This window comes from Lissotriton vulgaris, chromosome 6 (assembly GCF_964263255.1).
Source record: "Lissotriton vulgaris chromosome 6, aLisVul1.2, whole genome shotgun sequence".
NCBI lineage: Eukaryota > Metazoa > Chordata > Amphibia > Caudata > Salamandridae > Lissotriton > Lissotriton vulgaris.
In genome coordinates this window covers 114,288,323-114,313,319 of record NC_141694.1, presented here as the reverse complement: position 1 = coordinate 114,313,319, position 24,997 = coordinate 114,288,323, and positions in this window count along the sequence as shown.

The window sequence follows — 24,997 nt, the reverse complement described above, 5'->3', positions numbered from 1 at the left end:
GGACTCCTTGCAAAAAAGAAGTGCAGGCAAATGTCAACCTGAGGAGTTATTCTGATAAAAATCATCATTTTCAGAAGGTTTATGTTGCTTGCTGGTGGATTTCGTGTGCAGAATTGCAAATTCTGCATTTCGCGAGTGCAAGATTGTTGCTGCCCGCCGCATCTACGTGTTCGCATTGCGAACTCTCGCGATGCGTGCTGTGCAAGGTGGCAAGCCGCGATTACGTAATCGCGGTCGCCAAACTCCCGCGGGATCCCGCAGCAAGATCCAAAATGGCGCAGCACTTGCAAAATATCGAGGAAAATAACTCGGCAAACGCTGAATGACGGTAAGTGAACGCCGCACGCCGCAATATTGTATCACCAAGAAAAAAAATCCGCTGTGTGCGAATTTGTGGATTTTCGGTAAATTCGCGAGAGTTCGTGGATTGCGAATTTACCGAAAATCCGTGAAATCCGCGAGCGGAACGGATTTACCGCCCATGCTTACAGCAGATCACCAGTCAATGGAGATCAGCTGTCAAATACAGCACTGTGTCGCTTCTGACACACAGGACCAGCAGGAACAATTCATAAAAGGATAAAATGCAAAATCATGAAAAAATACACAAACATTTCTTTTCAAAGAAGTCATAATAAAAAACATCTCTTTTCAACATACTGCTGACAAAGCACATAACACACAAAATCTCAACTGTTAACCAACCATCTTTTTAAAACATGCTAAACCACCTTAAGTTTGACTGTCCCAAAAAAAAACCTCTTTCACAGGTGCTCTGCGAGTCCCGTGCGCCAACCCCCTTCAAGGCCCTGCTATTTTTCTCTCTTAAAGGCTGGTCAGGAATGCACTTCTCGGAGACAAAGCCCTAATGTAATAAGCTGCAGATGTGGATGTAAAAGCCTCGCACAATCCTTCTAATATGCAAGCTTGAATTTCTGTTAGTCAGAGAAGCTTTACCAAGCAGTCATTTCTGCATCTGTTTTCACTGACTGCTAAACCCCCATCTCACTGACCTTAAGGTCAAAATCTGCCTGGCACACTCCGCGCTCATCAGCTCCCCTTCCTATTCCCTAACTCGAGCTGACAAAGGCAAAAAGCCTTCCCAACTCTTCTAACCTACAATAATCAACCCTATTGAAAAACACATGTTATATAAATGACTTCTTTTAGGGGCTAAAATTCATGTATTCTTAGATAATTAAAACATTTACTGTGAATAATTTGCAGAACATAATAACATAGAATACCAGCTTTAGAATAAATGTTTGCTACCACCCTATGCAATGGTACTCATTTCATCAACCTTAACCACATTGCTGCGGCTGATATTTTTCCCCTGTGCTGGGCCCCAATGATAATGGGTGTGGTCGTGACGGAACCATTCCGTCATCAGCACAGCTCAACTGTGACTAATGACGGAATGGTTCCGTCACCAGCATCGAAGGGGTTAAATGGATGAACATCTAAATAGGCCCCGCTTAAGTTAGAACCTTCAACCCTGATATTAAACACAAACCTCTGCACCGGGCACATTGGCTCACTGAGCTATGAAAAACAACCTCAAATAATAACAACCTGCAAGTTTGCATTATACACAAATGTATACAGTCACTGAAGCCTGAGACACTTTAAAGCTATTGTAAATGGCAAAAATGCTGTTTAAAAGGCTTTTTAACTCAATTTGACTATGATATCCGGGGCACTTAAAAATAAAAATCCTACAATTGCATTACTTATTAATCATCCTCAGAATGTTCTTTACAGATTGCAAACATTGGACATTAGACATATCTCATATAATGCCTTAGAAAAATGAGTTTTTACGCCTACGCCAAGTGAAAATCAACATGTATATGTCCTGATTATGCAGAAACACACAACTTAAATTAAATGTTAATGCTAGGAGGTCATAGTATGAGTATTACGCTTTATAAATATCAAAAAACGAATTTAGAAGCACTTATTTTTTTAATAATTATTTTTACTAAATCCCATCATTTGTGATAAATCCTCATATAAAAACAAGCTGCATCCTTTGCCTATCATTTTAGACGCAGTCATTTATGAGCCTAAGCACAAAAGCCTAACTTAAAACAAGACAGATTTTCGCGCCTCTTTTTTTAAAAGGACAATCATTATTTAGCAACAGAACCAAGAATATACTTTGAAAAAAATGTTTAAAGAGAGGAAAACCGCAATTGAAATGTCTTCCTGTGATACAAAATAATGAACCTTATTTTTGTAACCCTCTAAAATACTATTCTGAAATGCAAAATTCCAACCGGGATTAACTAACGGCTAAGTCCTGGCTAAATAAACATTCCGATGTTATTCATGGCCTTCGAAAAACAACATCTGCTTCCTTAACGGCAGTAAGAGCCCTGCACATCTGAGCATGCTTTCAGTCTTACTGAAAACAGACATTTCAAGTTTTAAAATGCGTGTGTAATAAGATGCATTTAAATGTAGCAAATATTCACTTTAGCTGAAGTGTTTGCCTTTTTACATGTAGTACAATGCATGTAGGTACAAAAATGCTATAAATTCGTTTTTCTACAAAACACACAAATTATTTTTGAGGCCTTTCATATTCCTAGTGAATGCAAATTTTAACTTTATCTATTTTAAGCATTTAACATTTTGCACATATGCGTTTTTGCTTAGTCTATAAATTAAATAGCAACATATAGCGATTTTAGCATGTCACATGGTATATTGCTGCATTTTCATTTAATTTCCACCTGATATTAATTAATCTAACATTTTACTTAACAGACTGAAAACATCAAGAAACCCACAACCACACATTGAGCTCATTTCGGACAGAAACAGAAAGGGTTCAAACACTCAGGACACACAATACAGCGCTTTAGCCATTTGTTTCATGAATTGCGCCAACCCTATTCACATACAGAAGTTACACTAACGGAAAAACCACATAGACATTTAAACACACATTTAACCCACAGATCAACACATAGGACTGAAACAAAGGACAGCCCACAGCTTGTACTTAAACCAAACCATTTGTAAATACTAGTTGAAGTCATATTTACAAGTAACGCTTTTCAATAGTGTTTCAAAAGACTGCAAAAAACAGTCCAACAGACTGCTGTGTATCCAAGAAGCCAAAATACACTTAATTCACCAGTTTTGACTGGCAGAGCACCAAAAATCGCTCTGCATTTCTCCATTCATAAAATTGCACAGAACAAAGGATCCTTCTATGTATTATGTCCATATTTTAAACCCTGGGGATACAAAATCACCAAGGAAGAAATATGTTTTTAAAACCCAAACCTATTCAGGTATTCCCTCTAGGGGAGCTAGCTAATTTTAATTCACATCTCACTATGGTACCTTCCAAAAGCAACACATTCTTATATGTGAGCTTGACAACAGGCATGACCAAAATATTGCTAAATATACAATATTATACCCAAAGTAGTGCTTAAAGTACCTTTCGTACGTGCACCGCTCAAATTTCATACAAAGTAGAGAAAAGTCTCTTCATTACCTACCTACATGTGTTGCAACACATATATCCCAAATTCAAACCAAACATATGACTAGTCCCACAAACAAAATAGCCACAGCAAGCGTATCCTAAAACTGCCTTGCCAAAACAGGCTTCCAAAAGCTCGCAGCAAGTACCGTAGAACAGTTCTTTACCAATCCAATCCAATCCAAAAATTCTTTATTTCGGCCGTTTAGGCCATAAAAGATACATATAATCATTCATTACAAGAAATACATATTAGTAGAACATTTAGATAAAAACATACTTATGAAGAATAAATAACTAAGAACAGCAACCAATTCTCAGATGTTAGGTAAGAGATACATTGGCGACACTGTATGTATAACAGAACCATCCTTAAAGGATCAGTCTTTTAATAATTTCCTCCTGGTATGCCACATGGCCATTAGAAATTCTGCAATCGCAAATACTATGTGAGGGGAAGGGAAGTGTTGGTTTTCAATATTCTGTATGAAATTACATAACTCCTTATGCCCAAGTTCCTACACAGAGGCGCTAGCCAATGTTTCCTGGGTCTGTTGTAGGCTGGGCAGAAGAACAGGACATGAATTTCCTCCTCGTCACAGAGATCACAACCGGGACATGTTTTATCTTCCCCCTTGGCCCATTTACACGTAAAGGATTTGAGTGGCAAGGTGCCAAGCCTCCATTGAATAAATAACTTTCTAGCCAATAATGGAAAAATGATGTCCATAAAATTTTCAAAACAATAAGAATTTTTGGACTCCAGAAAACGTTGGGTTAAAATCCCATTGTGGGGTGCAGTTCTTTACAATCCAGAGCGTCCAGATTCTAACTACCAAGTTCTGAATGACCTAACAGTCTCTCTTTTTTTTAATACTCACGACAAAAATGTTATCAGTCAGGGGTGACATCATGTGGAGGATCAAAATCAGGAAGATCAGAAACACACTGGGCTGCAGACAAAGAATCCCCAGAATCTCCTGTGCACAGAGTACCTTCTTAGTAGAAACTTGTCTTATCTTCCTCCATAGATTTCTGTCTCCTGACAAGATCACTCCTTCAGATAGCCACCTCTCTGATGAGCCCAACGTTGGCGCGCCATTTGAGGAAATCAACACTCCTTCTCAGGGGTCTTGCTGATAACAAAAGTTGGCACAGGAACTGAAATATCAAAGAAACATTTATTAAACTCACATGAGTTGAGGCTGCGTCACACAGAAGCCGTGGCAACTGAATGAGGCAGTCTACAGAATACAGAAACCTGGGGCTTTTTATATGTTTTAGAATTACATAGTAAGCATAAATGCAAGGGGCAGTCCTGGCTCATGCAAGCACACAAAAATGCCTAATATGGACATACAAATTCTCTTTGTTCAACCAAGTGGGAGGAGCTAACAGTTTTCAGAACGTAGTAAACACATTCCTATCTGAAACTAATCAGTAACAGCTGCAGACCCTACCGGGCATTTCTGAGCATGCGTTAAAGTGGAGGAGGCTAAATATATCCTGTTACTGGGCATACCTCAGGCGCAGCTAACAGGAAGGTAGGACAAAGCACATGGTGAGCACATGGCAGCACATGGCAGACAAAATGGCTGCCAGAAAGACAAAATGGCTTCTGCTAACGCTAACCCATTGCTGCTAATTTACGACACAGGGGCGGACTGGATTTGGTTTCTGTTCTGTTCTGATAGGGGGTAGGGGTTGTACGTGCAGTGCTTGCAGACTTTTTTTTTGCACATGACCACGAGCACGGCGCCACGCCCCAGCATAACCACCGCAGCTCGTTGCTAACCTCCTGGTTATCCGTAGTTGAATCGTCCGCGGGCCGCTGGCGCTGCCCGATCTGCCTCCCACAGACAACGACGTTGAGGCAGCCTGTGTGCAGCAGGGCAGGCAGGCCACCAGGCTGCCTAATCATAAAAAAAACAGTTATTCACTGAGCCGGACCTCCCACCACGAGTATCGGTAAGGATTAAGTTAAATAAAACATTGAATGAATTAGTCAGTAAACTACTGAATAGGAGAAGTTTGCCCCTATATGTCTATCTGCGGTTTGAAGGTTCAGGGACGCGCAGGCCTCGATACCAGTTTGCAGGAATGTAATGTAATGTAATGACGAGAAAATCACACCTTCGGGTTTATTACAAGGCACACTTTGCCAATGAAAAGCAAAGCAGGTGTAATTTTTGACGTGAAACGTCCTCGGAACGACGAGCAAACAACCCCAAAAGCGCAGTGTGGACATTGTGGACCCAAGCAGATCTCTGCAGCAGGCATGCTAACCCCCAAACTACCTCAAAGAGAGACGTGTTTCAACCGTATTGGCCCGCGTGAGCTGCCAGGAGTGCTCTCAGAGTCTCTGTCCTCAGATTTCAGCCCATGCACTGCTCCATAAAACAGAGGTGCATTGTGGGAGCTGTGTTAATGAGGCACTTCTAGGGTACAAGTGCACTCTCCAGTCAGGACAGATGGGCGTCATTAGTCTGAGAGCTTATTCGGCGTCTCACCCCTGCAACATTTATGTCAAGGTAGTATGGTAGCTCACAGTGCCAGCACACTGGTGCACAGCGCAGTTCAAGTTTGTGGCTCTCTGTAGTGCTGCGAAGCTCAAAGAAAGGGGCCAGTTGTGCCAGCTGCAGGGCACAAGAGGTGTGCAGTGCTGGCATGCTGTGAACCTCTCGATGTGGGAGGTCAGTGGATGATGTTAAATAACAGAGACAACAGTGACTGTCTCAGTGCATTGCGGAGGTGAGTTCAGAGGTGCCTCATGAGAGTGCTGTGCATGGCGCAGTTCACAATAGGGGGGAACAGCAGCTCCATAAGCTACGATAATATAATATTGATTAGTAAGAATAGTAGGATGCAAATGCTGCAAAGCATGCATTCAATGCATCCATGTTTTCATTCATTCAGAGAATCGGATTTGTCGAAGGTCCACCTGGTTCAGGTAAGCGGCCATTGCCGATCGTGGGGGAGGGGTCTGTACCTTCACGAAGGGAGAAGGTGGCTCAGCATGTTCCACAGGAAATTAAGGAAAAGATTTGGGCGAATAAGTATGTGAACATTTTTTCTTTGCTTACCGACCATTATGAGATGGAGCATGTTAAGAGCCAAAAGGAGCTCATGCATCCGGGTGTTTGGCGCACAAAAATGGCCGCCTTTAAAGTTGATGAGAACATAGGTACTTGGGGCAGAGCGTGGGGCATTTTTACCTCCATCATGGGCGAGCGCAGGCCCGAGTTGCTGACCGAGTTGCCTATTTATCAGTCACGTATCATGGAGTATTCCGTATCGTACGGGGGCAATCAGTGGTTCTGTTATGACAATATTTTTAGAAAAGCTAAGGAGCACGACCCAGTTCTGACTTGGGATTGTTACGACTCTGTTTCATGGCAAAAAATGGAGAGTTCAGGAATGTTAAAAGTGCCATTGTCAGGGAGTAACGGGGGTGAATCTTCCCGCCAATCCTCTGGGACACCCTTTCGGACGGGTGCAGGTAACGAGTACCACTCGAAGCCGAGTGGCAACGCATGTAAAAGGGGGATTTGTTGGAATTTTAACAGGGGAAAATGTACGAGGCCCCAGGGGTCATGCAAGTTCAGACATGAATGTGGGGGGTGCGGGCAGCCATCCCATCCTGAGTCCATGTGCAGAGCCAAAACGGGTGATAACGGTGGTAGGGGAAGCGCCAAACAGGTCTGAAATAGTCCGAGGGGCGCCTTTACCTACTCCGATTGATACCATGGCAATGATTCCTTGGCTCAACGAATACCCGGATCATGCTTCTGCTGGGGTGTTGCGAGACGGGTTTTCATATGGTTTCCGCATCCCAGTGGGGGATTTTCAGGGTGTAGCAAACTGTAAGAATCAACTGTCGGTCTTGCAGCATACGGCGGTGGTACAGGTAAAGATTGGGAAGGAGGTGACTCGAGGTCGTGTCGCCGGTCCATTTGATTTGCCACCAGTTGCTAACTTTGTTTGTTCCCCTCTAGGGGTGGTCCCCAAGAAGGACCCGGGTGAGTTTCGGCTGATACATAACTTGTCAGCCCCATGTGGTCTTTCCGTGAATGAAGCGATAGACCCGGAGGTGTGTTCGGTGCGGTACGCATCTTTCGATGAGGCCGTGGCCATGTTGAATCGCCTGGGGCCCGGGGCGCTGATGGCAAAATCAGACATCGAGCCAGCGTTCCGGTTGCTCCCGGTGCACCCAGACGATCAGCGTCTCCTTGGTTTTATGTTTCAGGGTCGCTATTACATGGATAGATGTATGCCAATGGGGTGCTCGATATCCTGTGCCTATTTTGAAAAGTTCAGTTGTTTTCTGCAATGGGTATTCACAAGGAAGACGGGTTTTCAGCATGTTATGCATTATCTCGATGACTTTCTGTTTTTGGGGGCAGCCGGGGATCCTGAGTGTGGCCAGGCCTTACATGAATTCTGTGTCTTAATGAATCAATTCGGTGTGCCATTGGCGCCAGGTAAGACTGTGGGTCCCTCAACTTTGCTCGAGTTTCTGGGGATCGAGCTCGACTCGGAAGAAGGTTGTTTTAGATTACCCAGGGAAAAAGTGTTAAAATTCAGGACATCCCTTGAAACATGTATTCGTGCGACAAAAGTAAACCTGCATCAATTGCAACAGGTGGTGGGTCAGTTGAATTTTGCCCTGAGAGTAATGCCAATGGCACGCCCCTTTTCCCGCTCGATTGCACAAGCCATGGTCGGCCTGAAGGAAGGACATCACCGCACGAGGCTCTCGGCAGAGGTTCGCCAGGACATGCGCATTTGGTTGGCATTTTTGGCAGGATTTCAATGGTCGAATTGTCTGGAACAAACCGGCGGTGTCCTCCGAGGAGCTGGGGCTTTGGACAGATTCGGCGGGGAGTGTAGGTTTTGGTGCCATATTTGGTACACAATGGTCGGCTCAAAAATGGCCGTCATGGTGGCACGAGTGCGGGCTGACGAGTAACATTGCTTTCCTTGAACTCTTCCCTATTTTGGTGGCCTTGAAAACATGGCCGGAGGGGTTTCGGGATCATTCTGTGGTGTTCTGGTCTGATAACATGACTGTGGTTGAGTGTATCAATAGTCAGGCAGCACGTTGCAAATGGATTCTGAGACTGCTCAAAGAAATTGTGTTATTGTGTATGCAGTTGAATGTGCTCTTTAGGGCAAGACATGTCCCGGGGGTACTGAACCAAGCGGCTGATGCGCTTTCTCGTTTCCGTATGCAGGCCTTCTGGGGTTTTCTGCCCACAGCGGACCTGGTGGCAGCACCTTTTCCCGAAGCTCTCTGGTCTCTCGGTGCCCCGAACTACAAAACCTCGTGGGAGAGAGTTTAGCACCCAGGACAAGGAAGGCATATGAAGGGGCGTTCCGTTCCTATTGGTCCTTTTTGGGTTCTGCTGGGGGGGAGCTTTGGGGACAGGAAGAGCTTGTCGTAAAATTTCTGCTGTCTTTACATCAGGCAGGCAAATCAGTAGCTACGGCCCAGAGGCATCGGGCCGCCATTTCCTTTATGGCAAGGGCTCATGGGATCCAGGACCCGACAGCGTCTTTTGTGGTGCAGAAAGCGCTACGTGGGTGGCAACGCCTTGAGGGTCGCAGAGTAGATGAGAGGCACCCGATAGGTCTGGATAGGTTGACCCTGTTATTGTCCGTACTCCCGGCAACGTGTTCATCCCAGTACGAAGCAGTGTTATTCCGAGCTGCATTTGCGCTAGCATTCCATGGGGCTATGCGGGTAAGCGAATTGGTGGCGAAGAACAAGCAGGATACGATGGGGGGATTGTGCCGGGAGCACATTCAGGTCAGGGGGGAGACGATGACAGTCTCGTTTGTTAGGTCCAAAACCGATCAGGGTGCAAGTGGGGACTGCATAATCATTCAGAGGATCCCCGGGTCTTCCATGTGCCCTGTGGTGTGCGTAGAGGAATATTTAGCGCAGAGGGTGGCATCATGGGGGGGGACCTTGTTGAGACACGCTGACGCCACCCCACTGACGAGGTTTCAGTTCCAGCGGGTGCTTGCGATGTCGATTTCGGCCGCGGGCTTGAACCCCGGCGAGTTCGGGAGCCATTCCTTTCGGATAGGGGCTGCTACTGAGGCTACAGCCAGGGGTCTGAGTGTAGAAGAAGTAAAACGTTTGGGGCGTTGGTCCTCGAACTGTTATAAAAGGTATGTGCGGTTGCACATGTTGTGAAGCTGTAATAATGTACTCACGCTTCTTGTTTTTGTTTGGTTTTCAGTTGCGCAAGCTTACGAGGCGGGGCGGACTGTGCAGTCGACCCGACACCTGGGGACCAGCGGTCAGACATCACCGGCTGCGAAAAAGGAGGTGTGGGTCGTGGGCCACTCATACGTGAGGCGTGCCGCGGACGTATTCAAAGCAGGTGACATGATTCACGTGGCTAGGGAATACGGGTACAGGGTGTCCTTCTACGGAAGGGGCGGGCTCTGTATTGACCAGTTTCAATCCTTTTTTGAGGGTTTGTTAGGGCGGACAAGGTCACCGCCGTCTATAATCATAGTCCATCTTGGGGGCAACGATTTGGTGGCCACTGGTAGACGACTTCTTCTTGAGGCAATGCTTTCCACAGTAAGTTGGTTGGCAAGAAGAGTTCCAGGGTGCACAATTGCATGGTCCCATATGATCCCACGAAAAGTGTGGCGGGGGGCTTTTTCGGTTTCTGCTCTGAATCATTCAGTGAAGAAAATAAATAACAAATTGAGTAGATTGTTTCGTTCAAGTACACTGCATTCTGTTTCGCATGGTTGTATCAAAGGGGACAGTATGTATTTGGGGGATGGGGTTCATTTGTCCCGGGTGGGTAATGAGTTACTCATAGGAGACCTCATAGCTGGCTAAAGAGTTTAAAACATGACCTTTAGGCAGGAGTTGTTGTGGGGGGTCCGGATAGCCGGTCAACTATCCGGCCTGTGGCGGTAAGGTCATGATCGGTGAGCAGTAATTGGAAGATCCCTATGGGGGGGCGTCACCCATTACGGATGGGAGCGCTCAGGGGAGGTGGCCATTGGCCCCTCAACGGGGAGGCGGTCCCTTCTAAGGATAGGCCGCCGGAAGGAAAGGAAAGGTGGTCAAGGCCCCTTCCTGGATAGGAGGGGCTACGGGCCCTCCTGGGGAATTTCCCGGGGCCAGGACATCTGCGACGGCAGATGGGGTAAGTTGTGTGGGGTTCGGGAGGGGGTTTACGCTACCTTTTAGACACCTCACACGAGTCCTCGGACGACCGTTAAATGGCGTCGAGTTCATTGGGGCCCCCGTCAAGTCCAAGGGAAATTGGTAGATGCACTTGAGGTACGCCTCTGTGCGGTCGCTCCCCTCACAAGTGAGGGGGGGTATTTCTGGTTTAGGGATCTGACACCGGTTACGACCTTGCCGTTGGCCCTTAACGTTAGGATGTACAATTTCAAGTCAAATGTTTTGTAGGATGTTAGTTCGGCTAGGAGAACCTTTGTATTAGAGATCTGTTAAGGTTAGCCAAACATCGTAATGTGGAAATGAAATTGTACATAATATGAAACTGTTATTTTTAATGTTTTTGATTTTGTTTCATATTTTAATAAATACGGCCGGGAGGGTCACTCCCTCCCGCCTTCCAAAAGTTCAGAACCGTTTCCGGTTTCCCATCCTTGGGGATTGTGTTGAAAGGGGGTGGCGGGTATCTCAGCCATATGGAAAGGGGCGACCATTCGGTCCCCCCGAACGTATGGTGGAGTACCACGATCCCCCCGGGAAGCCATCTTGGGCGGGAGGCGAGTCTCGGCTGGTATGCCCGAAGCGGCGTAGCCGGGGCGCGCCTTTTCCCGCCCTGGAGTGGGTTGTCCTAGACACTGACGCGGCCGGCCACGCCCTCGGAGGCAGGCGGGGGCGGGTTTACGCCCGCCCGAAGACGGATAAAAGGAGCAACAAGCCAAGAAAGCATCCTCTTGTTCCTGTGCTCTGAAGCTGCACCTCCCCGCTGCGCGTGAGCTCGAGACGGAACGAAGAGCCAATTTTGACCCACCCACCAGCCCCTGAGGACAGCTAGTTGTTTTTAATAAAGTTTGATGTGGTAACTCTATTTTCTTGCAGGTTGTGATGATTGTCGTAATATTTTTGAGTATGCAATAAAGAATGGTCATTTTTCAGTATGTTTTTTCAAATAAAGTAATTCTGCGTTAGTGTTGATCAGTAATCATGCTTGTAATAGTTATGGTTGTTTTGTAATTTAGTAATTTAGGTAAATTGTCGTATTTATTTTGGTCGGGCGGTAAGGTCATGATCGGTGAGCAGTAATTGGAAGATCCCTATGGGGGGGCGTCACCCATTACGGATGGGAGCGCTCGGGGGAGGTGGCCATTGGCCCCTCAACGGGGAGGCGGTCCCTTCTAAGGATAGGCCGCCGGAAGGAAAGGAAAGGTGGTCAAGGCCCCTTCCTGGATAGGAGGGGCTACGGGCCCTCCTGGGGAATTTCCCGGGGCCAGGACATCTGCGACGGCAGATGGGGTAAGTTGTGTGGGGTTCGGGAGGGGGTTTACGCTACCTTTTAGACACCTCACACGAGTCCTCGGACGACCGTTAAATGGCGTCGAGTTCATTGGGGCCCCCGTCAAGTCCAAGGGAAATTGGTAGATGCACTTGAGGTACGCCTCTGTGCGGTCGCTCCCCTCACAAGTGAGGGGGGGTATTTCTGGTTTAGGGATCTGACACCGGTTACGACCTTGCCGTTGGCCCTTAACGTTAGGATGTACAATTTCAAGTCAAATGTTTTGTAGGATGTTAGTTCGGCTAGGAGAACCTTTGTATTAGAGATCTGTTAAGGTTAGCCAAACATCGTAATGTGGAAATGAAATTGTACATAATATGCCATGTTGTTTTTTTCCTTAGCTCACTCCCCTTTCAAGATCAATGAAAAAAGCAGGTGCCCTATCCCAGCCCCGGATATTAGGAATGGCTGTGCGAGATACCAGGTGAGAATGTGTACAGTGGCCTAACTGTCACTGACACTGCACATGGCAAGAGAAGATGAGTGTAGGATGGGAGGGGAGGGGGTAGAGAGAGTTAGAGCAGTGCCAAGTGTACAAGGTTTGACGCAGCTTCGAGCTGCCATGGTTGAGAATGATCTTCTTAAGAACAGGTAAGGAACAAGAGTCTGGGTCTAGACTCTACACACAGAGATACAAGGGCCGAGTACCTAAGGTGACAGGATGCCACCTGGCCCATTTTAGCTTTCCTGCCAGGAGAAGCGTGAATTGATGGGACTGGCAGATGGGAGAAGGGCAAAAAGAGCATGTGATCAGTCACATGAGCAGGCGGAAAACCTTCTGCCAGCCGAAGGCATCCACAGTACTGGTGGGTGGTGGGGGCAAACTCCTCTACGCAGCGGATTTGGAGTTTTTTGCTGAACTCCGCTCTCCCCGTGGTGCGTGGAGTTGCAAAATTCCACAAACTCCGTCCGTGGAGCGGACTTAACCGCCCACCCTTAGAAGGAATCTTCACTGCTTGTGTTGTACATTTTCTGTGCATGTATGAAAGAAGCTTACATCACTGCAGATTTTACTGCTCCATATATGTGAGTGAGAGAGGCTTTTAGCTGTCCGTGCTGTACATGTGCTGTTAATGTGTGAGGAACATACAACAACAATTCCATGTAATAAGACATTTTGTTGTTTTACAGATTTCAACAAAAATTAATAGATGAGAATTTGGACATTTCAAAGCACAATTAATGTTGCAGAGATATAAACAAGAGTCCGCAATTTTTACTGCTATAAAAAAGTGCTCAGTGCTCATGACTATACACACACTGTGATAAATAACAAACAAATAATGCTATGTGTAAAAAAATAAAATGAGCAAATTAACCCTTGGAGTAGACAATTATCAGTCCGTCAATGGATACATTCATATAGGTTCCATTCGCCAGTTGAATCGATGACATTTTAATCTATTGAGTTTTGTTCAAATTTGCAAGAAAACAATTTTGTTACTACATGGAACCATTGTGGTTTGTCTAGCATATGCCCCAGGTTCTAGGTATTCTTAAGGGAAGTGCCTGTTTCCTAATTACATGTTCATGTGTGAGGTATAAGCGTGACTGGGGAACCGAAAGCAGAAAAAATGCTCAAAACCAGTCAACTCCACTTGTCCCCTTGTGCTATCTCTCTTTTTCCATCCATCCATCCTTCCATCCATTTTCTCTATCTCTCTTTCCCTCTCTTTTCTGAAACTCTGGTGGCTTTCTCTATACCTTCCCTCTCTCTCTCTCCCCCTCTTTCTTTTTCTCTCTCTTAAAACCTTGCTGTGTCTGCTGCATTTAACCTTGTGGAGCTTGGGAAGGTGGCTTTCAAACCTGGCCTCAAGGGCTCTATCCCACCATGGAAATGCCGAGTGGGCTAAAGGACCGCACCCCTGTGTGTGAGGGAAGCTTGCACAGCTGGTCTCTCTGTAGTCGATGTCAGAGAAGCTTGTAGACCCACTACCCATGATGCACCCGTTCTGTGTGAAGGAAGCCTCTGCTAATGCCAATTCCAGTCAGTTTTAAGGGTATTTGGGGAATTAATTATAAAAGGGTCTTGTTAGGGTGACATCACCTGTCAGCACCCTTGTTTGTGGCTTTCACAGTTATCTTCTTTCTATGGAGGGACCCAGGGGGAGCTGCGCGCGAGCCGGTCTCTCCCCTGGGTTGGTTCGCGCAAGGGAAGTGGACACAGGTGAGGGGGGATCAGTTAGTGAAGCGGAAGGGAAAAAGGCATTAATATGGGTAGTAAGGGCAGGAAAAGTTACTGTGCCAGGGGAGGCGGGCGGCGTAGGTTGGTTTTGTCCCAACCACCCTCCCAATTTTTCTCTCTTTTTTCAGGTCCTGTATGGTTGTTGTTTTCGATGCTTTGGTTACTGCCGAACCTGTCTTCCCTGGTTGCCACACTAAGACAGGTTTAGGTTCCCAATGTTAGTCAGTAGGCGTTTTTTCTGGGGGTTGGGCAGCCTGGAGCGGGTTGGTCCATCCTCAAGGGGCAGTTAACCACATTGGTGCGGTACGATTTACCACCGGGTGCTGACCCCTAATAGAAACGGGCGTGGTCATGACGGAACAGTTCCGACATGAGCACAGCTCAACCGATGCTCATGACTCATGAGCACAGCTCAACCGATGCTCATGACGGAACCGTTCCGTCATGAGCATCGAAGGGGTTAAAGGAAAGGAGGGGGTAGAAACAAGAGTCAGTTCTTCTGTGTTTGTTTGGGTTTACTTGGTGGGAGTTCATCTTTCAAAAGGATTGTAAGATAAGTTTTTTTTTTTTTGGTTCATTAAATAACTAATTGCAAAATGTTTTGATTAGATTTTATTTTGCACCTGTCTTAATAAAGTGGCCTTTCTTGCAACCAAGAAGTTGTGGACAGTGAGTTATTGCGCAATGAGCGCTGGCGAGTACAGCCTTTGCTTAAAACCAGTAACTTCACCCTGCTCAGTAGAATACACCTCGGGATTTCTTGCTCCTGTCACCACTTTGCTATTATTATATTTCATTTTAAATATAACGCTATAACTAGCCTGATTGGTGGGCGCCATTTTGTCTTTCAGGGCGCTCTCTTCCTATATGGAAGACAGCTGTGCTGCTGACTCAGAACCGAAATCTGGATTATAAATCTGAAAGAACACCAGAATAATTTATCATGCTTAATGCGTTCCAAGTGAATTCCAATGGAAGGCCCCGGTGATAGATGGTGTGCGATTTACTCCGCGCGCAGCTCATTATCACCGCCATTAGGATAACATTGGAACGGCATTGATCAGGCCGTGCTCGATACCAGAATCCGATTTCAAATCCTTTTCCTTTAAATGCCAGGGAGGCTCAAAATAGAAGAGACCTTCTCTGGTATAACGACCGCGAGCCCTACTTGAAACATGTTCAGTGATGTTAATCGCCGTCCGGCTTCTTGGTGCGAGGCTGCATTTCCTGGATGGCGCGCGGGGTCGGTGTCGAAAAAGCGCACTTGAGAGCTGCTCCCATCTTGAATTTAATACGTCTGGCTCCCCTGCCAGTGTTAAGATGCAGCAGTAATTAGCGCGAGGAGTCGCTGCCTTGTAATGAAACTCACTTTCTCAGAAGCAGGTTATCAAGTGCGATGCCCCAGCAGCTCGAGGACCTTATACCAGGAGGACTGAGATTTATGGGTTTCAAATGCACATCGCATTTGTTTAATGAGGACGCTGCCTTTGTGCCCTCGGTGCCCCCTCGAGCGTTTCCAAGGTGCAAGGAATGCAAAGGCAAGATGAGCATATTTATCTTGTTCTCTCCTTTTGCTGTTCGAGGATGCACTTTTCATGGACTAAGCGTCTGCTTTCGGAGAAACGTGCACAGATCGCTGCTTTTTTTGTGTTAACTCATTGTAGTCTGGATTATTTCTAACTTTGCATAGATGAAACCTCTCTTTTTTACTTGATGTACAGTGGTGTCTTGATACTTTTAGGCACTAGAGACAGTTTTAGATGTCTTCCAGAGCTTTTGAAAATAATACAAAATATATTCACTTAGAGGATCTTTGGGTCAGCCCCTTTCAGGCATTGGTTTGTTGGGACGTCACTCACATTTTGAATCATCCCACTGCACAGCTTTTGTGAAGAAGGGCAATGGGTCAGTCCACTCCAGCTCTTTACTTTGTTGAAGGTGTTATTCATATTTTGGATGAGGCCACACAAACACCCACTGAGTAACTGTAGTGTATGCTGTTTTGGAGGATGGTTTTTCGCCTCTTACATTTCAGAGCTCATCACGGTCGGCGTCACCAACAGGCAGGGGTATGTATGTCTGCAGCCACCACTTACCATACACCAACTTTCCAGGGAGCTGTTGTGTACTGCACAGGCACCAGGGTGAGTATAGCAATGCAGCCACTGCGCTGGGAAGGTAGGTAATGCAAACTGTCAAAACCTCTAAAAGCTGCATCTCAAGCCCTATATGCATCAATAGGCTAAGTTCCAAGCTAGACTTCCCAGCCTAATATCATCTGAAATCTTGTCAGAGTTCAACTCTTAGATGCTCAAGTTCCGTTTGTTACACAAATTTAGCAAAATCGGCAGACTTCTTAGATCAATTTGCTTAAACCTAATCTAAGACTTCCTTTGTAAGAATTTGTGGTTTTAGTAATAACCACAACCCTTGTCAGGAAGAATCAGTAAATTCACTAAATTAATCTGAGCTCAAACCCTTGGTAGCTATGGCTCAGAGCACACAGGCTTAATTTAGAGGCAATGTGTAAAGTAGAACCAAAACAGTTATAAAGTCAAAACACACTACAAGAAATATCCCAAACCAATGAAAAAAATAGAATACATTTTAATAAGTAAAATGACATAAACATGGCAAAAAATCTAGTAAGGTAAACCAGAGCTATGACGTTTCAAAGTTTAAATGTGAAAATAGCATCAGAAAGGATGAAGTGCCAACCACAGTCATCTAGTTGCACTAGTAGGGTACTTAGGTGCACATTGCATATATTGACTGTTCACCCTCTGTCAAAGGAACATTATAAACTTATGTTTGTCTCTCATCATGCCCTGATTCCTGCACTCCTATTTACAATGCATTGGCAAGCATGGCAAGACCAAGAGCTCTAGGCCAATCAGTGCACACTATTGTATCTAAGTATCTGTTTGCATTCATGTTCTAATTCACACACGCAAGAAAGAAATATAAAATTGAATTTGCATTTAGTTAAAGTTGGATCCTTCTTTTTTTACAGATGTATTGGCAAAGAGGGATGCTTACGTGGTGCACTGGGTTTTTCTATTATACCCAACGCAGGGTTCACATTAATAACCATGACATCACTGATATTACGCTAACTTAGTAGATATTTGGGCAGATTTAGACAGCTCCTTGAATGTCAGATATAGACAAAGGACAAAAGCAGACGACTCACAAAAGAGAACACTAGGTGCCAGTATGCACTCAAATATGGCATCAAACCTTACTATCTATGATCATCAGTAGTCACACCTAGGTATCTGCATTCACTTAAAAGGACCAATAACACTCAATGGCAAAATAAAATAACTCACATTCGTGCATCAGTAACTCCTGGGCAGTTATCAGCACCTCTTCTGAAATAAAATGAATGAATGAAATAGGTTATTTGTATGGGCGCACAACTACTCAGGCTAGAGAGTCCTGGCGCCTAGACAGCGGGGAGGAAAAGAGTGAGATGGACCCAGAGTAATGATTAAAAAGCAAAGTTTTCACATTTTTCCTAAAGGAAAGTAGGTCTTTTTTAAACCTAAGGGCCACCGTAAGGCTGTTCCACAGTTTCGTGCCTAGGAAAGCAAAGGATCTGCCACCCGCCCGGGTCAGACGAATCCTGGGCACGCAGGTCAAGTTGGCGTTGGAAGAGCGTAATGGTCTAGAGGTAGTGTAGTGGTTGACACGTTTGATTAGGTAGCTGGCTCCTACGTTGTGGAAAGCTTTAAAGAAGATGGTAAGAGCCTTAAAGTCCATCAGTTCTTTTATACGAAGCCAATGTAGCGATGTAAGAATCGAAGGTATGCTAGATCTGGGTTTAGGTTTAAAAATGTCTCTAGCCGCCATGTTTTCTCCTTTGTGAATCGCTTATAACTTCATGTTGGAAGGTGGTAGAACTTCAATGTTTTGCAATCAGATTTCAGTCACAAATCAGTGACTCATTCTATAACAAATTGTTATTCGGAAGGGATGCTGTAAGCATGCCTACACAAAAAAGCGATTTATGATGCCCTTCTAAACCCATTTGCGATTCAGCAACGTATTTCCCAATCGCAAAATGGGTTTAGTACTTTCAGAAAAGCTATTGAGTGGTAACAAATCTTCTGATTCAGCAAATGGCAGGGTTTTGACCGATAAATGCATTTGCACAATTTAGGAGCTAGGAGGGAATCAATAGTCTATTTCCTCTTTAATCTGTCATATCATTCTGGTCTGCAATTTAGTCTAAAAAAATTCATCTAGAATGCAAATTAGTTATATGTTTGCCAATAGGGTATTTGCATAACTATGCATTTGTATCCTTGGCATGGTTTCCCTTAACTTTTTGCCTCTACCTCCTGCATTGTTTGACTGTGTGCTGGATTTTGGTTTGCTGCCTTAGATGTTTAGGCACAGTGTCACTGCTAATCAGAGTCAAAGTGCAAGTGCTCCCTGTGAAAATTGTAATTATGATTAGTTATCCATGATTGGCATGTTTGATTTACTGGTAAGTCCCTACTAAAGTGCACTGAGGGTGCCAGGGCCTGTAACTCAAATGATACTAGTGGGCCTGCAGCACTGGTTGTGCCACCCATGCAAGAAGCCTTTTTCAAATGTGACTCAGACCTTCCACTGCAGTTTTTGCACACAGTTTTAACTTCCATGTCGACCTAGCAAGTGTGCTCACTTGCCAGGCCTAACCATTCGCTTTTACTACATAGTAGCCACCCCTAAGGTAGGCCCAAAGTAGCCCATGGGCAGAGTGCAGTGCATGTGAAAGGTAGGACATGTACAGGTGTGTGTTACATGTCCTGAGAGTGAAATACAGGGCATTTCGGTTTTTACTATTGCAATGACTAGCTCTCCCATAGGCTACCATTGGAGCAGCCTAGTAAGATTTTACATCTGTAACTTTCAATTGGGAACAGCTAGAAATTTGAAGTTTAGGCTCTATGAACTCAGAATTTAACAACATACCTTTTTGTAAAGGTGTTTTTTAAATTGTATGTTTGAAAGTGCCACTTTGAGAAAGTGGGTATTTTTTTCTTTAACCATCCTGTGCACCACTGCCTGTTTGTGTATTTTCCATCTAGTTTTGGAGTCACAGGAGCTGGGAATATCCATTCACTCTAGATAGTCACAAGTAGTGTTGAGGTGTGCCCTCACTTTTCTGGGTGAATGAATAGACCTTTCTGCATTTAAAGTTGTGGGAGGAGTTTGCAGCAGCACCTAAATAGGCTGTTTGCTCTGCACAATGCTGTCTCCACCTCCTGTTGTGAAGCTGGACCAGGAAGGACATAACTGTGGTTTAATAAGCTCAGAGACTCAGGAAACAAAGACTACAAAGAGAAAATGGGGTATAATTATTTTACCTAAAACCCCAGAACTAGAGATCACTTCTGGAACTAAGAGGACCCAGCCAAGAAGAAGAACGGTAGAGCTGCCAGGAGGAGTACTTCCCCTTTGCTGTGTGTTACTTTGTTGGGTTGTCCTGAAGTTGCTGCTTCTGTCTGTGGGTAGAGGAAAGGACTGAAACCATTGCCCTGCTGTGCTGTGGTATCCTGATTAAAGAAGATCTCCAAGGGCTTGATGTAGGGTCAAGTCTGCAGTTGGCTCTAGGGTTTATGGTTATGGTTCTGATAGGTTAGGGTTAGGGTTCCATTGGCCAATAGGGCAATTCTAAGCATAGGGCTCAGGGTGTTTCAGCCCGGGCGTCCATGCTAAGTGCAGAGAGAACAAGGGCAGTTGACACACCAGGCATATATCTGCAGAAACCTCCTTTTTTTGGGCGGGGAAAGGAAGATGACTGATTGAGTCTACTGCAGAGGGCGCCTCCCGCTGACCTCTCCTGCTGACATCTTAGTCCCTGCCGTTTCCTGCTCCCCCATGGTTATTTTGAGTGTAAAACTATTCTATACAGTGAGGGGGGTCTAACCTTGGTACTAACCTTGCTACTAATTATGCACAAGTCACTCCCTTTCCCGCTCTGAGGTCCACTTCCCGGGTCCTCGGCTGGAGGCGGACCTTGGTTACACTCTCCAAATGAATGACTCCACAACGACCCGCTGCCTCAAAGGGATGCAGTCGTGTTGGGGAGCTAGCAGCGGCAACGACAGTGGCAGCAACAAGCTCCACTCTGGTCAGGTAGAGTTTTGAAATCAGTAGCGAGAACGCAAAGGGTTCAGCTGCAGCCTCAAAAGCGGCTTCTTGCTCCCAGCTCAGAAAGCCAATTCTTCATCTGCTGTGCTCAGGGAGGACCGGAGGGTTGCTCCTGTCCTGCGGCTCTAAGATGCCCGATGCTTTTAATCTGACTGGGGGGGGGGCAGAAAGCCCAGTAGGCACCAGGGATTGGTTTTCTTTTATATGTAGAGGTGCGGGATGACTAAATCATCATGCCAATGCCCCCAACCCCCCAAATAAATTGGCACAGCCTTTTTGCCACCCCCGGAAGGCAGATAGGGGCATTAGTCCCTAATCTGCCCACTAGGCACCAGGGATTATTTTGTTTTTTTTATACACAGGGGTGGGGGCTGCCAAGAATGGGCATGCTAATGCCCCCATAACCCAAAAAGGATTTCTGCCCCCTGAAGGCAGATTTGGGAAAGAGCCCCTTATCTGCCCCCCCCCCCCCCCACGGTAGGCAGAAAGCCCACTATGCACCAGTGATATGTTTATGGGCATGTCAGTGAGAAGCCCCATAGGCAAGGGATGCTCCCTTTTGTTTTTAGGCATGCATTTTGGCTGTTTCTGTGATATTTGTATTCTCATCTGCACGCAAGTGGGGGCAGAAAACCACTAGAAACCCGGGAGTTGTTGTGTGTGTGAATACTGGAGTTTAACTGACGGTCTGCGTGTACTGAAATTTGTCTTGCGTTTTGATGGCGGTTTGTGTGGACCTGCACTTTGCTAATGGTGTGAGTGGACTCGCGCTTGATGACGATGTGGGTGGATTGGCGCAGGACTGGTGGTGTGTGTGTGGTTTGACGCTTGGCTGGAAGTTTACGTGGACTGGTGCTTGGTTGGCTGTGTGCATGGTTGGTGCTTGGATGCAGGCCCGGACTGGTGGCACCAGGCGTTTCCCCGGTGGGCCGGATGGGTGGGCGGTTTTCTATTAGTGCGGGCGGTTTTGTCACTATGGGGCTAGTATTGCAGCAGTGCTGAAATATTGGAGCCCAGTAAAAAAAAGCGGGAGCAATGCTTTTTACTAGCATGTCCCCCCTCCCAGGACCGGTCAAGCAGCAATCTGCTAGGGCTGGTTGCTGTTCCCAGTCCGGCCCTGCTTGGCTGGCGGTTTGTAGGGATGGCGCTTGGCTGGCATAGTGTGTGGGTGGCACTTGACTTGCAGTGTGTGTGGATATTGCTTGGCTGACTGTGTGCATTGATAGAATTTGGCTGGCGGTATAAGTAGATGGTGCTTGGCTGGCGGTGTGCCTGGATGGCGCTTGGCTGGTGGTATGTGTGGATGACTCTATGGCTGGTGATGGACATGGATGGCGCTTGGATGGTGGTGTGTGTGGATGGTGGTGTGTGCGTACTGAATCTTGGCTGGTGGTGTGGCTTTCATGGATCCCCCAGGGCTTTCTTACCCAGAATTCCCTGCAAATATCAAATTTACTTACAAAGTCACATTTTCCTAACATTTCGGTGTTTGTAAGTTGTAGGATCACCACGCAGGCACACATTTTCAACTACCCAGCGTTCCCCTTGGTCTCCCGAGAATAATTATACCACCCTTTCGTGGGTGCCCAAAGTAGCGTCGGCCAAAAAACGTATAAACAAACTGCCGTTTTGTACCCGCTGTGGACACCACTCAAACTCTACATGTTTTTGGGCCATCCATATCATTGGCACTTGGCCTATTCACACAAGTAAGGTATCATATTTATTGGGAGACTGGGGGAAATTCTGATTGGTAGGAAATTTGTGCCGTGCGGTGAACCCACAATTTTCCCCCTCACATCTTAGAGGATCATTTGACTTTTTACCTAAATTTGAGGTTTTCAGGTGATTATTGTAAGGAAAATGTTTGGGTATCAATGCAAGCCACATCTACTTGGACTACCACAGGTGTCTAGTTTTTTAGGTTCCCCTAGATGTCTGCCAACCCAGGACCAAAAACGCAGGTACCCACCTATCTATCACAAAAAGACCTGGTTTTTCAAGGGATTCACCTGCGTTTTTCGTCCCGCGCTCAGCGACCATCTAGGGAAACCTACCAACACAGACATTTATGAAAACTAGACACCCAGGGCAGTCTAGGAAGGTGTGGCTTGCATGGATCGCCCAATATTTTCCTACCCCGAATTCCCTTCAAACCTTGAATTTAGCTAAAACAGATCACATTTTCCTCAATTTTCTGTGTGGGAAAGTTGTGGGATCATCGGGCGACATCAAATTTCCTACCACCAGTGTTCCCCTACCAATAAAAATTGTACCTCACTTTTGTGGGTAGACATATTAGCTTCTACAGGAAATGGTCCAAATAGTACTGGGGAGACTTCAAAGTTACCTATCATAAAATGACATGGTTTTGCAAGGGGGGTCACCATGGTATTTGGCCCTGGGTTTGACGCCCATATAGGGAAATCTACCAAACCTACAAATTTCTGAAAATTAGATAGCAAGAGGATTCCAGGAAGGTATAGCTTGTGTTCATCCCCCAACGTTTTTTCACCCAGAATCTCCTGCAAACCTCAAATTTAGCTTGAAAAATCAAATTTTTCTCAACTAAGCATTAATTCATTTGTAAAAGAACGGATGCCAGCTGCCAAAGTTCTTCTCAGGAGCATGCAACCAGGGCTATTTAATGTTGACACTGAATACCTAGACTGTGTATTCCTGAAATCATCTCATGATTCTTTCATTGGTTACCAGTTACTCCCTGAACATCATCCCACTCCTGCAAGTTACGGCTTTCTTCTTTTGTGATGATTTTTCTTTCTTTCTCTTACTCCTTCCCTCTTTGTGTGCTTTTTTCTCTCTTGCTCTTGGTAAATGGCTTGCTGAGGACAAATAAATGCAAGTCCTCAAAAATTGAGTGCCGGAGGGCCCCAGTGGTAACCCTGGCTTAAATTAGGCAGAATAACAAAGCCTTAGTCCTCTTCCACTCTATCACCACCCTGGTAAAACTATTACAACTTCAATCTGTCCAGAGAAGCCCATCCAAAGGGGAGGATTATCGTGCCTGCAGCATTTCTGTTAATTCTGACAAGTAGCAACATGTCACTAATGGTTCCTTATAACAGTCAGTTGATGGTCTTCATAATAGATTACGCTACACTTTAGTTACTTTGGCACTCATTATGAGTGAACTGGTTAATTGTGATATGTGCAGTAACTGCTATTTTTGCAAATATTGCAATTATTAGTCTTGTGAAATATCATTTTGTCAAAATCTGCCAATATTTATTAGGGGCCAAATATCAGGTAAGCATCTCAATGCACTTAATTCCACAAAATCTCGTTACTGGATGGTAATTATCGCACCTGGTGAATTCCAACTCAGCAGAGTTGGATTTTTCCATATGTGATAAATATTGCACCAATTGCTGGGCCACTAGCAATGAGGGCCTCAGTCTCTAATCCTGGACTAAATGGTAATGCAAATATAGATTCCTACAAGTCAGATGAATTGCAAGACCCTCGTGATTATAGTGGGTGCACTCTTGAAGAAAAATGCAGTTTTCCAGTGGCCCACAAAGAGAGGGAGAGAATACTGTTTGTTGAACCTGAGATCCTTGCTGCTGTATTCCAGCAAACGTATGCCTTCACCCCTCTTGTTTGCTGAAATTTGCTTTTGTTGTTGTTAGTTCCTATGCACTTTACCACCACCAACCAGTGTTAAAGTGCTCTTGCTTCCTCCCTAAAATGTGGTAAAATTGTCCTACACCTAATTGACACATTTAATGTACTTGTAAGTTCCTAGTAAATTGATCTATGTGTACCCCGGGCCTATAAATGAAATGCTACTTGTGGGCTTGAAACACTCATTGTGCCACCAAAATAAAGTAACCTTTGAAATCATGTCTCTCAAGTAGGGCACTGCAACCTGTAGGGCAGTAATAAACTGTACTATTGACCTGGCAAAATAAACCTTTTGCTAAGCCTAAACATTTATTTCTAAGACTAATAAGTCACCCCTAAAGTAGGCTCTTAAGGCTCATACGGCAGGCTCCATTGTATTTAAGAAGTAGCAAATGTGTACTTATGTTTTACATGTCCTGGCACTGAAGAACTCCTAAAGTCATTTTTCACTGTTGTAAGGCTTATCTCTCCCAATGACTAACACTTGGTTACCTTATTACATTTTATGAGTGATAACAGCAGATAGGGAGAAGATGGAGATATGCTATTCAAACTCTAATGAATTATAATTTAAAATACTCTTTAGTGAAAGAGTCAGATTTTAAATCATAGTTCTGAAAATACTACTTTAAAAAGTTGGCACTTTCTTGTCCCAACCAATTGTGCTTTCTGCCTGAGTCACATGACTATGAATAGCTTTGCTGTTAGGATTTCTGTATTACTTCCAGACAATGACACAAAGAAGACTTATCTGTGGACACGGTGGCCCATCCTGACACTGCAAAGGGCTTTGACTACAGCCCACATAAAGGAACGTTACACCAGGCCTACCCAGTCTTTTTTAAACTCAGACAGTTTGGAGCCTTAACTAGGGAAAAGGGAGGAACTTTCCAGAAACAGTGTTTGGGGTAGGTCAGCGAATCCTCCAGACAGAGGCTGGCAGAAGGTATAAATGTTGGAATTTAA